Genomic DNA, 10188 nt, shown 5'->3' with positions numbered 1-10188 from the left:
CGCCGGAAATGGCTTTGGACTTGCGTCACTTCCGCCCACTGGCGCGAGGCCGGAGGGGCGGGGCGCCGAGAGGCCTCCTGCCCCGCCCCCTGCCCTCTGTGGGGCGGGGCAAGAAGGTGGTCAGGAAAAAGTAAGGGGTAACCGCCCCCTACCCACGTGCTTGGCTCAGGCTGTCAGTCTCCGGATGAATTGAGATACATTCCTGGGTCTGCATTGCCATTGGATGTCTTCATTTCCGTGTGTGAACCCAGGTAGCTCCCGTTTCAGGCACAGGGGTAAGCTGTCTGAGAATGATGGGCTTGGGGAGGGAGTCATAGCTGGCTTCAAATAATGAAAGAGCGGCGAGCTCCTCCCCACCCCATTGAAGAGGAATCTCTTCAATCAATGAATGGTGTTGGGAAAACTGGACCACTAGTTTACATCATACACAAAAACAAATTCAACGTTGATTAAAGACTGCTAGACGCGAAACCATAAGACATGGGCAGTAAGGTTTTTGACATCAGTCTTAGCAGTATTTTTTTTGGACCAGTCTCTTCAGGCAAGGGCAGGAGAAGCTAAAATAAACTAATGGGATTACATCAAACTAAAAGCTTCTGCACAGCAAAGGAAACCATCAACAAAACTAAAAGGCAGCCTACTGAATGGGAGGAAATATTTGCAAATCATACATCCAATAAAGGGTTAATGTCCAAAATATATAAAGAACTTACACAACTTCATATTTTTTAAAAAATCTGATTAAAAAATGGGCAGAGGGCTTGAATAGACGTTTTTCCAAAGAAGACATACACATGGCCAACATGCACATGAAAAAAGGCCCAGTACCACTAATCATCAGGGAAATACAAATCAAAACCACAATGAGATATCAATGCACGTCTATCAGATTGGCTTTTATCAAAAAGACAATAACAAGTGTTAGTGAGGATGTGGAGGAAAAGGAGCCCTAGCTTGTGGGAATGTAAATTGTTGCGGCCACAGTGGAAAACAATATGGAGGTTCCTCAAAGAATTAAAAACGGAACTACCGTGCAATCCAGCAATTTCGGGGTATTTATCTGAAGAAAATAACAGCACTAATTCAAAGAGATACATACATCCCAATGTTCACTGCAGCATTATTTACAACAGCCCACATATGGAATATTACTCAGCCATAAAAAGAAGGAAATCTTGCCATTTGTGACAACATGGATGGAGTTAGAGGGTACTATAATTACCTAATAATAGGTTAGAGAAAGACAAATGCCATATGATTTCACTTGTATGTGAAATCTAAAAACAAAACAAATGAACAAATAAGACAAACAGAATCAGACTCATAGGTCCAGGTAACTGTTGGTTACCAGAAGGAGGAAGTTGGTGGGGGCAGGCAAATTAGATGAAGGAGATTAAGAGTTAGAAACTTACAGTCAGAAAATAAGTAAATCAGGGATATAAGGTACAGCATATGGAATATTGTCAACAATGTCGTAATAACTTTGTATTCTGACAATGGTAACTAGATTTATTATCATTTTGTAATGTATAAAAATATTGAATCACTATGTTGTACCCCTGAAACTCATAAGCTATTGTATGTCAATTATGCTTCAATAGAAAACATTTAATCTAATTATAATTGCATTAAAACTTCTTAACTTTCTATTCTTACAGCCCACAACCATTGTTAGAAACATGCAAAATAAAGAGAGAGAGAGAGAGAGAAATTACCTATTCTTAAAGTCTTCTAAAATGTCCAGATTTCTTCATGTGCACATTATTGGGAACTCCTCATGGGTACGACAAGTAATGCTAAACATAAATCCCCATATTCTTTAATTATGAAAATTAAATTATAACATAGCACATGTAATCAATATATTTAAATGCTATAAAGTTTAGTTAAGTCTTCCGAGAAATTCGATCTCTTGCAATCAGTGGGAAAATATTTTAAGAAAGCAAGAGTTCAGAAATACAACATTTATTTTGAAACAAACCCAGATCTATTCCCTATTTTAAAATACAAATGTGAAAAATCCCACAGCATCAGACCCCCTTCTCCCACCAGTCAGTGAAGCTGAGGACAGGTAATCTGGCTCAGAGGGAACATGGACTCTCCCATGGACCACACTCCTGACTCTTTCCTACCACCTCTGTCATGGAGACTATCAGTTGTGAAAATATCCCACTTGCACTGTATTTATTTTGGAGTGGAGAAATATTTCTGTATTATTATGTGTTGAAAGTTGAAAAGACAAGAAAAACACTGAAAGGCTCAGCTGTCCATCCTCTCTTGCATTTTACACTTTAGAAACATGAAGACATTTGCCATTGCCTAAATATGCCAAATACGATAACCCCTCTCTTGTGTGCTTCCCCCTACTTTATTTACATTGAAAACTTCTCATCCTGACACTGTGAACAGAGTACTAAAGAATCAAGAGGCAAGCTTGGAGAAGCAGGAAGGGGCAAGAAAAATGTGGGACCATTTTTCTCTACGTTAGGGAGTTTCTAGGATTTTCCTCCGCAAATGTTGGACAGCAACTGAGAGTTACAAGTCTGTGTTAGAGAGAGGCAGAGTCATAGAGCCTGTGAACGATTTATATTCTATATTTATCTATAATATCGGAAATGACACATTTCTGCCATCTGAAGTCAGTCTGCGTTTAGAACATGTCTGGTGTGGAAATGAACATTCCACACAATTAAAACGCTGAACTGTTGTAATAGTTAAAGTGCCCACTAGGGGCTGATCTCACACAACATTTCTATACCTAAAACCTGCAAATTCTTCACTTCCTTTTTTATTGACTTTTTTCCAAACCAATCTCTCAGGCCTGAAAGTCCTTTAAGTTTTTCATTTACTGGAGCTTTTCTCCCATATCTGATAGCACCAAATGTTGTCAGTTCTTCCTTGGAAATTGATGCAGTGAGGACTGTGGGGCAGTGGTCCAACTGAGGTTTGCACAATCTCAAGGGCACCCCTGAGCCTCAAGTTTTCTGCTTCTTGGTAGGCCAGGGAGACAAGAAAATCCATCAGCTACAAAGCATGGTTTATCCTTAATTGAAAGTATTTTCATGGTATCCATGATGAGGAGTAAAATTACATTTTGGGTGAATGGGATTTGTGAATTCTACCATTGGTATTAAATTATTTTCTTTCCTTATTTATTTATCATCTATCTATTTTTGAGAGAAAGCACAAGCGCTTGTAAGCTTGGGGAGGAGGGGGGGGGGCAGTCAGAGAAAGAGGGAGAGAGAGAATCCCAAGCAGGCTCCACACTGTCAGCGCAGAGCCCAATGCAGGCGCAAACTCACAAACTGTGAGATCATGAGCCGAAATCAAGAGTCTGAGGTTTAACTGACTGAGCCACCCAGATGCCCCTCAACTGTATCTTTTTAAAAAGGTAGCACTTGGGGCGCCTGGGTGGCGCAGTCGGTTAAGCGTCCGACGTCAGCCAGGTCACGATCTCGTGGTCCGGGAGTTCGAGCCCCGCGTCAGGATCTGGGCTGATGGCTCAGAGCCTGGAGCCTGTTTCCGATTCTGTGTCTCCCTCTCTCTCTGCCCCTCCCCCGTTCATGCTCTGTCTCTCTCTGTCCCAGAAATAAATAAACGTTGAAAAAAAAATTATAAAAAAAAAAATAAAAAGGTAGCACTCGCTGGAAAAATAAAGAGGTCAAAGGGAGGAAGTTATGAAAGCCTATGAAAGTGAGAAGCCATCTGGAGAGCTCTTCTCATTTTTTGTCCCCTTTACTTCATCAAATAAGTTCATTTACGTATGTGGGTAAGATATGGAATGAAAGTTTTTAATGCCAGATTTTGTGTTTTTTCAATGAAGGGAAGGGAGTAGTCTTAGGAGCATGAGAATGACCTGAGAAGTGTTTAAAATTACCAATGTCCGGGCCTCACACCAGATCAATCCTATCAGAATTCCTCAGTTGGAGCCCAAATGATTCAACGTACAGCAAAGGTTGGTAACCACTTATCAGGGCTTTTCGGGCTTCAGGTAATCAATAAGCAATTTGCTGAATTTATAAAATGAGGAGATGAACAAAGATGACATCTAACGCGCATTCTAACTCTACAACACAATAATTCCATGACCAGCCAAAATAATTTACTTTGCATATGCAAAAAAATTCTCCCAGTCTGCCCCAGGCTTTTTTGTAAACAAATACATACAAGCATCTGTTCCACATTCATATAGACTAAGGACATAATTTCTCTTGATAATGTTGGGAGAGCCCTGAGAGAAATAAAGAATTACACACTCTTGGACTAATGGAACTTATCTGAGTTTGTGTTACACCTGGGTCCATCTCAGATAGTTTTAGTTTATTTGGGTGTATTGTCACAGTGGCTTAGAACTTGGCTGAAATGAAGTATTTTTTTGTTTCCTTTTACATTATGTCATCCAAATTTTATACCTTTAGCAACACGTAATCTCTTGACTGTCTAACAAGAAATAAGAGTTTATGTACTGGTGTAAACTGTGATCAGGGATTAAATTCACATATAGTGGAACTGCTTCATGACCCCTATTAGTGAGATTTGAGTGAGAGATAGATACCTTCTTGGGTACATCTACAACTGATCCCAGAACAATGTAAATCATCTATTTCTTGGCCCAGGTCTTTGTAAACATTTGTTCTCTTACTTTGCAAAAATGTGGAATTCTCTTTTCTTTTAGAATTTGTGAAGATATAGTTAAATGTGGTTAGTGACATGTCTTCTTAGACTTGGTATAGATTTAATGCATAGTGATTTTCTTTTTCTTTCTTTCTCTCTCTTTTTTTTTAATAGGAAGCCAACTGAACCATGTACCCAGTAAAAGGTAAAAGGTAGGCCCAAGAAAGCAAACGTCAGGGAAAAAAATCAATTAAAAGGCCAACATCATCCATTTGCCTTTGAGAAGATAAGGATTACTACAAAGAAAGGGAAAGAGAAAGTCAAGGTTCACCATTGGAAATAAAAAGTAGGATTTTTGAGTGAGCAAGACAGTAGTAGTCTTGGAAGCTAGGCTTGGTTGAGAAAGGTTTTTTAAATTATTTTAGTTCCCACTGGCACATCTTGAGGAAAAACAGAAGGGAAGATGAAATCTTCAAGGTAGAGTATTTCCGGAATAGTCACCCCCACCCCCACCCCCACCCCTCCCACCCCAGGGAGATGACTGGACTTAAACAGAAAGAGGTTGATTTAAGAGCATCTTAATTAGTAGATTTAAGGCCCCACTCCCCACCCCTAACACTACCCAGTGGGATGAGGATGTGAAGATAATAAAATCCATCTTCAAAAATAAAACAGCTACATTTTTGTTGTCCATAAAGCCACATGTGAACATTTTCACCTCCCAAACACCTGCCAGCTTTAATCTGAGCCGTGATTTACTTTCTGCACATGGAGGATAAGAAGGAGCAAGGCTGAGCTGGAGGGACCGTCCCTCACTATCTGCCTTCCAAGATAGTATCAGTAGCCACATATTAGGATCCCAGGTAGTAAACAACAGCAGGGTTTGTCAAGGGGGGAAGCATGGCAGGTTCCATGGGCCACTGAGAAAGTGGGATGGCTAAGAAGGCCCAAACTGTGACTTACCAAGGGCCTGTATCTAAGGGAACTATGAGAGTCCTTTGAGGGATTAAGTTCCTATGGCAGGTTGTCTAGGCAGACAACCCTGACCGGGGCTAAAAGAGCATAGAGGGCAAGATTGCTTCATGGATTCGATCAACGAAATTAACATGAAAGACTGCAATTAATCCCCGAGTGTGAAAGAAACACAGAGCAAACAACAATTGGGACTAAAGAAAATCCCAGAGGAAAATCTCTCACTCTGTACATCAGGGAGAAAGATGGGAAGATTCTCCGCCTGGATCTCACCACCCTCCTGATTCTTGCAGCCCAACAACAGAAATAGAGTTAGTAATTGGTTTTTGTCCCACTGCCAAATATTGATTTCCGATTCTGGAGAAATATTAATTTAACAAAAGGATACATTCTTTCAAGAAAAATTTGCCAAGTGCTTTCTATGTGCGAAGAACTATAGTAACTATTTGGGAATAGAGATGAATAAAGCATGATCCTCTCCCTTAAGTGATTTACAGTTTTGTAGGGTTGAGAATCCAGGTTCTTAATTTGATGAAACCAAAGTAGAATACAATGATGAGTATAAGACAATAAAGGGTCTAGTGGAAGAAAGTGGCTCTTCTGATTAAGGATTCTGGAGGCAATCACAGAGGAGGTAGTGTTTTTGCCTGAAGAGATCCTAAGGGATTGGAGGGGAAGGTGTTTGGGCTGGCAAGAAATGGTATGGAAGATGCCATGGAGGCCAGAACACGCTAAAATAAAAAGGATTGAGTGATGCTCTTGTTAGACCCTGGTGACCAGAAAACCTCACTTGAGGGAAGAGCTGTCTTTCTTTAGCTCTTCAGTGTTTTATGCTATATTAATATATCATGATCGTAATATTGATCTTTGTATTGAAAATACTAATAAACAAAAAAACCACAAAAACTCAATAAATAAATAAGTAAAATACTAATAAACAAATGGACCTAGTTTATAATCTGTCCTATTTTTACAGAGAACCCCCCCTCAAAGAATTTCTAACACCCAGTCAAAGAAGGAAATGTTTAAAGAGATTGAGATCACTTGTACTTTCCTGCCAAGGATAATGCCACTGGATTCTAGAAAAATAAGAAGCTGGCTGTTCATTTTGTAAGTAAAACACATAGGTTTTATCACATACGGCATTAAAAGGATGATAACTGGTACAAGCTGGTACTGCATACTTCTGATATGAGAAGGTAGACACACCTGCAAATAACAAATAATGACATGATATCGTGCAACAACACCCAGGAAAACATACCAGAACTGCTTAGTCACCTCATTTCATCCTACGGGTATTATCTCCTCACTGGGATACTTCAGAATTCTCAAGACCAGAAGTTCTCAACCAGGGGGCAATTTTTGCCCCCAGGGAAGATCTGGCAATTTCTGGTTGTCACAACTGGAGAAGATGCTACTGACATTTGGTGGGTAGAATGCTGGCATGCTCTCCTAAAATCCATAGGTGAGCCCCTCCCCCATACACACACAGAAAGAATTATCTGGCCCAAAATGTCAATAATGTCAACACTGAGAACTGTCCCCTAGACTACAAACCACTTGGAACAAAAACAAGTACTCTAGGGGCACCTGGGTGGCAACGTTTTTTTTTGTGTTCCACATAAGATCATCTCGTGTGCTCCACTGGGAGACGTTCCATTCTTCAAGAGCCAACCCCTCTCTAGCAGACTTTTATCATTCATTTGACTGTTGAATGTGTAAACATTACGGATCTTACTTGGAGGCAGAGCCCGCCTCCCATCAGAGGAGCTATAAATGCCAAATATTCTCCTTCTCAGCTGCCTTCGCAGCTGAGGTGTGAGCATGCGCCTTCAGCTTCAACATACAGACGTGCTCCTGTCTGGGCCTGAATCAGCAGCTGGTGACCAAAAGAAGAAGGCATGGGGTCCATGGGCTCAGTCTCAACAACATGAGCTCTCATGGCTCCAGGTGCATCCAGCCCTGGGAGGTTAAGGTGGCAGAAATGTTCTCACTACTTCAAGTGACCCAGTAGCAAGTGAATGCCCAGAATTGCAGACTTAAATGCTAGAAGAACTTCAAGACGAATGTGGAAGAGAAACGTGAGCCCAGTCAGGGGGTAGTGAGGACCCTGTCAGCCTGAACATCTGCACTTCACCTAACGAAGGCACCTGCTGATCAGATCCATGTGGGGATACAAACCCTGTGCTATCTGGTCTGATTTTTCAAGGGAAACAGGGATTTAGAGTTTTGTGTGAATCTGATGGGCAACCCATTCAAATTAGACAATAACCCAGGCTGTGGGCAATACTGATGGGGACATGCCTATCAGTCAGCTTCATTTGTCAGGCCACCGTATGCAAACTCCAGGGTATTCCTAAATGCTCTCACCTCTTACTGTGTCCTCAGTGGAAGATTTAACTGAGAGAGCAGTTAAAGCAGCCTGTCTCTACTCCTGCAAAATTAGTTATAATACTATTAATTATAAACATTATTAAGTAGCAGTAACAATAATAAATAATCAATATTAGTAAGACTTCAGAACTTCCAGATTTTTTTGCTAGCCTTCCAAGGGGAAACTTTAGTCCCTGAATATAACACAATTCCATGTCTCTGTACTTTTGCTCGCGTTGTTTCATCCTCCTTTATTAACCCCACTTTGCCCGATGATACCCTACTTTTCCTTCTAAACTCTGTTCAAGGGTTACCTCCTTCTGGAGGCCTTCCCTGATTTCCTCTCCCTTTCCTTCCTCCCCTACTCATGCACCTTAGGTTAGGTCCCCTCATAGCACCAAGGGATAGGATAATATTCCAGACCTTTAAAAGACGATGTCTTAGCCCCAATTCTATAGCAAACAGGTGAATACAGTGCATGCTAACACTGTATTGGGAGTACAATCCCAGGGCACTGAGAGTACAAGAGAAACAACATAAGGCAGGAAAGGCCAGAAAGCAAATATAAGGAACAGTGTTCCTTCAACAGGCCCACAGCTTCTCAAGGAAACACAGTGAGTTGCTTAGTCCTGTGTGATGCCTCTCAAGAAGCAATATGAAACGACTGTACCTGAAAACAGTTACTGTGGGGCAGAGCGGTGAAGAATCTGTTGGCTCCTTCCTGTCTTCAGCCTCCCATTGGTCAAAAGCGGAACCAGGAAATAGTGACTCTCCCAAGCCGGGAGTGTTGGAGCTTGCTGGAGCTGGGGCTGGGCGGGGCTGGGGCGGGGCCCGCCCAAGGGCACTGGGGCTGCAGTGAGTGCCTTGCATGCTGTCCACTTCCTAGCAGGTTGCAGGCACCATGGGCCAGCACAACATCACCTCCTCCAAGACCATGCTGGTGTTTCTCAACCTCATCTTCTGGGGGGGGGGGGGGGGGGAGAGCTGACATTTTATGCTACACGGGAAGCTATGACTTTATCACCTCCAAGGACTACAACCAGACCGTTTCTTTGAAGATGTGAACTCTCTCATCCCCGCCGTAGTGATCATAGCTGTAGGAGCCCTGCTCGTCATTATTGGGTTCATTGGCTCGCGGGTCACGGTCCGAGAAAGCCATGCGGACTCGCCACGTTTGTCATCAACCTACTCTTGGTTTTGTCACAGAAGTTGTTGTAGTGGTTTGGGGATACGTTTACAGAGCAAAGGTGAAAAATGAGGTTGATTGCAGCATTCAGAAAGTGTATATAAGGCCTACAGTGGAACCAACCCCAGTGACACTAGCCCGGCTGCTGATCACGTACAGAGATAGCTGCACTCTTGTGGAATTCACAACTATTCAGACTGGGACAATCCAGACCGGTTCAAGGAAACCAAAAACCAGAGTGTCCCTCTTAGCTGTGCAGAGAGACCACCAGCAGCTCCAACGGTCTGGCCCACCGCTCCGACCTCTACGCCGAGGGATGTGAGGCTCTAGTTGCGAAGGAGCTACGAGAAATCATGATGCGTATCATCTGGGTCGTGCGGGCATTTACAGCTATTCAGCTGCTGGGCGTGCTGTGTGCATGCATCAGATTGTGCAGGACGAGTAGAGATCCTGCTTCTGAGCCCCCCATCACCGGCTAAACCTCTGCCTGGTGCAAAGTGCAAGCCTCAGCTTTTAAGTCTTGTTGTTCTGATTTGGAAGGTGAATTGAGCAGGTCTACTGCTGTTGGCCTCCTGAGTTCATTTAGTTAAAGCTCACGCACGCAGGTGTTGGACAGATCAGCATGGCCCTACATGTGCCCACCTACCCCCCCCCCACCACCACCTATGACTTTCTTTCCCCCTATTCTAGCTGACTCTCCATGTCCCTAAGTTTTTTTGGTTTTTTTGTTTTTTTAACCTGAATTTTTTTTATTATATGAAATTTATTGTCAAATTAGTTTCCATACAACACCCAGTGTTCATCCCAAAAGATGCCCTCTTCAATGCCCATCACCTCCCCTCGCCTCCCTCCCACCCCCCATCAACCCTCAGTTTTTAAGAGTATCTTATGGTTTGGCTCCCTCCCTCTCTAACCTTTTCTTTTTCCTTCCCCTCCCCCATGGTCTTCTGTTAAGTTTCTCAGGATCCACATAAGAGTGAAAACATATGGTATCTGTCTTTCTCTGTGTGGCTTATTTCACTTAGCATCACACTCTCCAG

At 42.5% G+C, this 10188-nt stretch overlaps 1 pseudogene; it reads left to right on the top strand.

The window, feature by feature from the left end:
* Window positions 1-8863: 8863 nt before the first annotated feature.
* LOC121043210 (tetraspanin-3-like) lies at window positions 8864-9658 on the top strand (annotated as a pseudogene).
* The last annotated feature ends 530 nt before the right edge of the window (window positions 9659-10188 follow it).

The sequence above is a fragment of the Herpailurus yagouaroundi genome, unplaced genomic scaffold, assembly GCF_014898765.1.
Source record: "Herpailurus yagouaroundi ecotype Mexico unplaced genomic scaffold, PumYag 186, whole genome shotgun sequence".
NCBI classification, from domain to species: domain Eukaryota; kingdom Metazoa; phylum Chordata; class Mammalia; order Carnivora; family Felidae; genus Herpailurus; species Herpailurus yagouaroundi.
The sequence above is the reverse complement of the archived record's forward strand: the minus strand, read 5'-3'. Positions and strand labels throughout refer to the sequence as shown.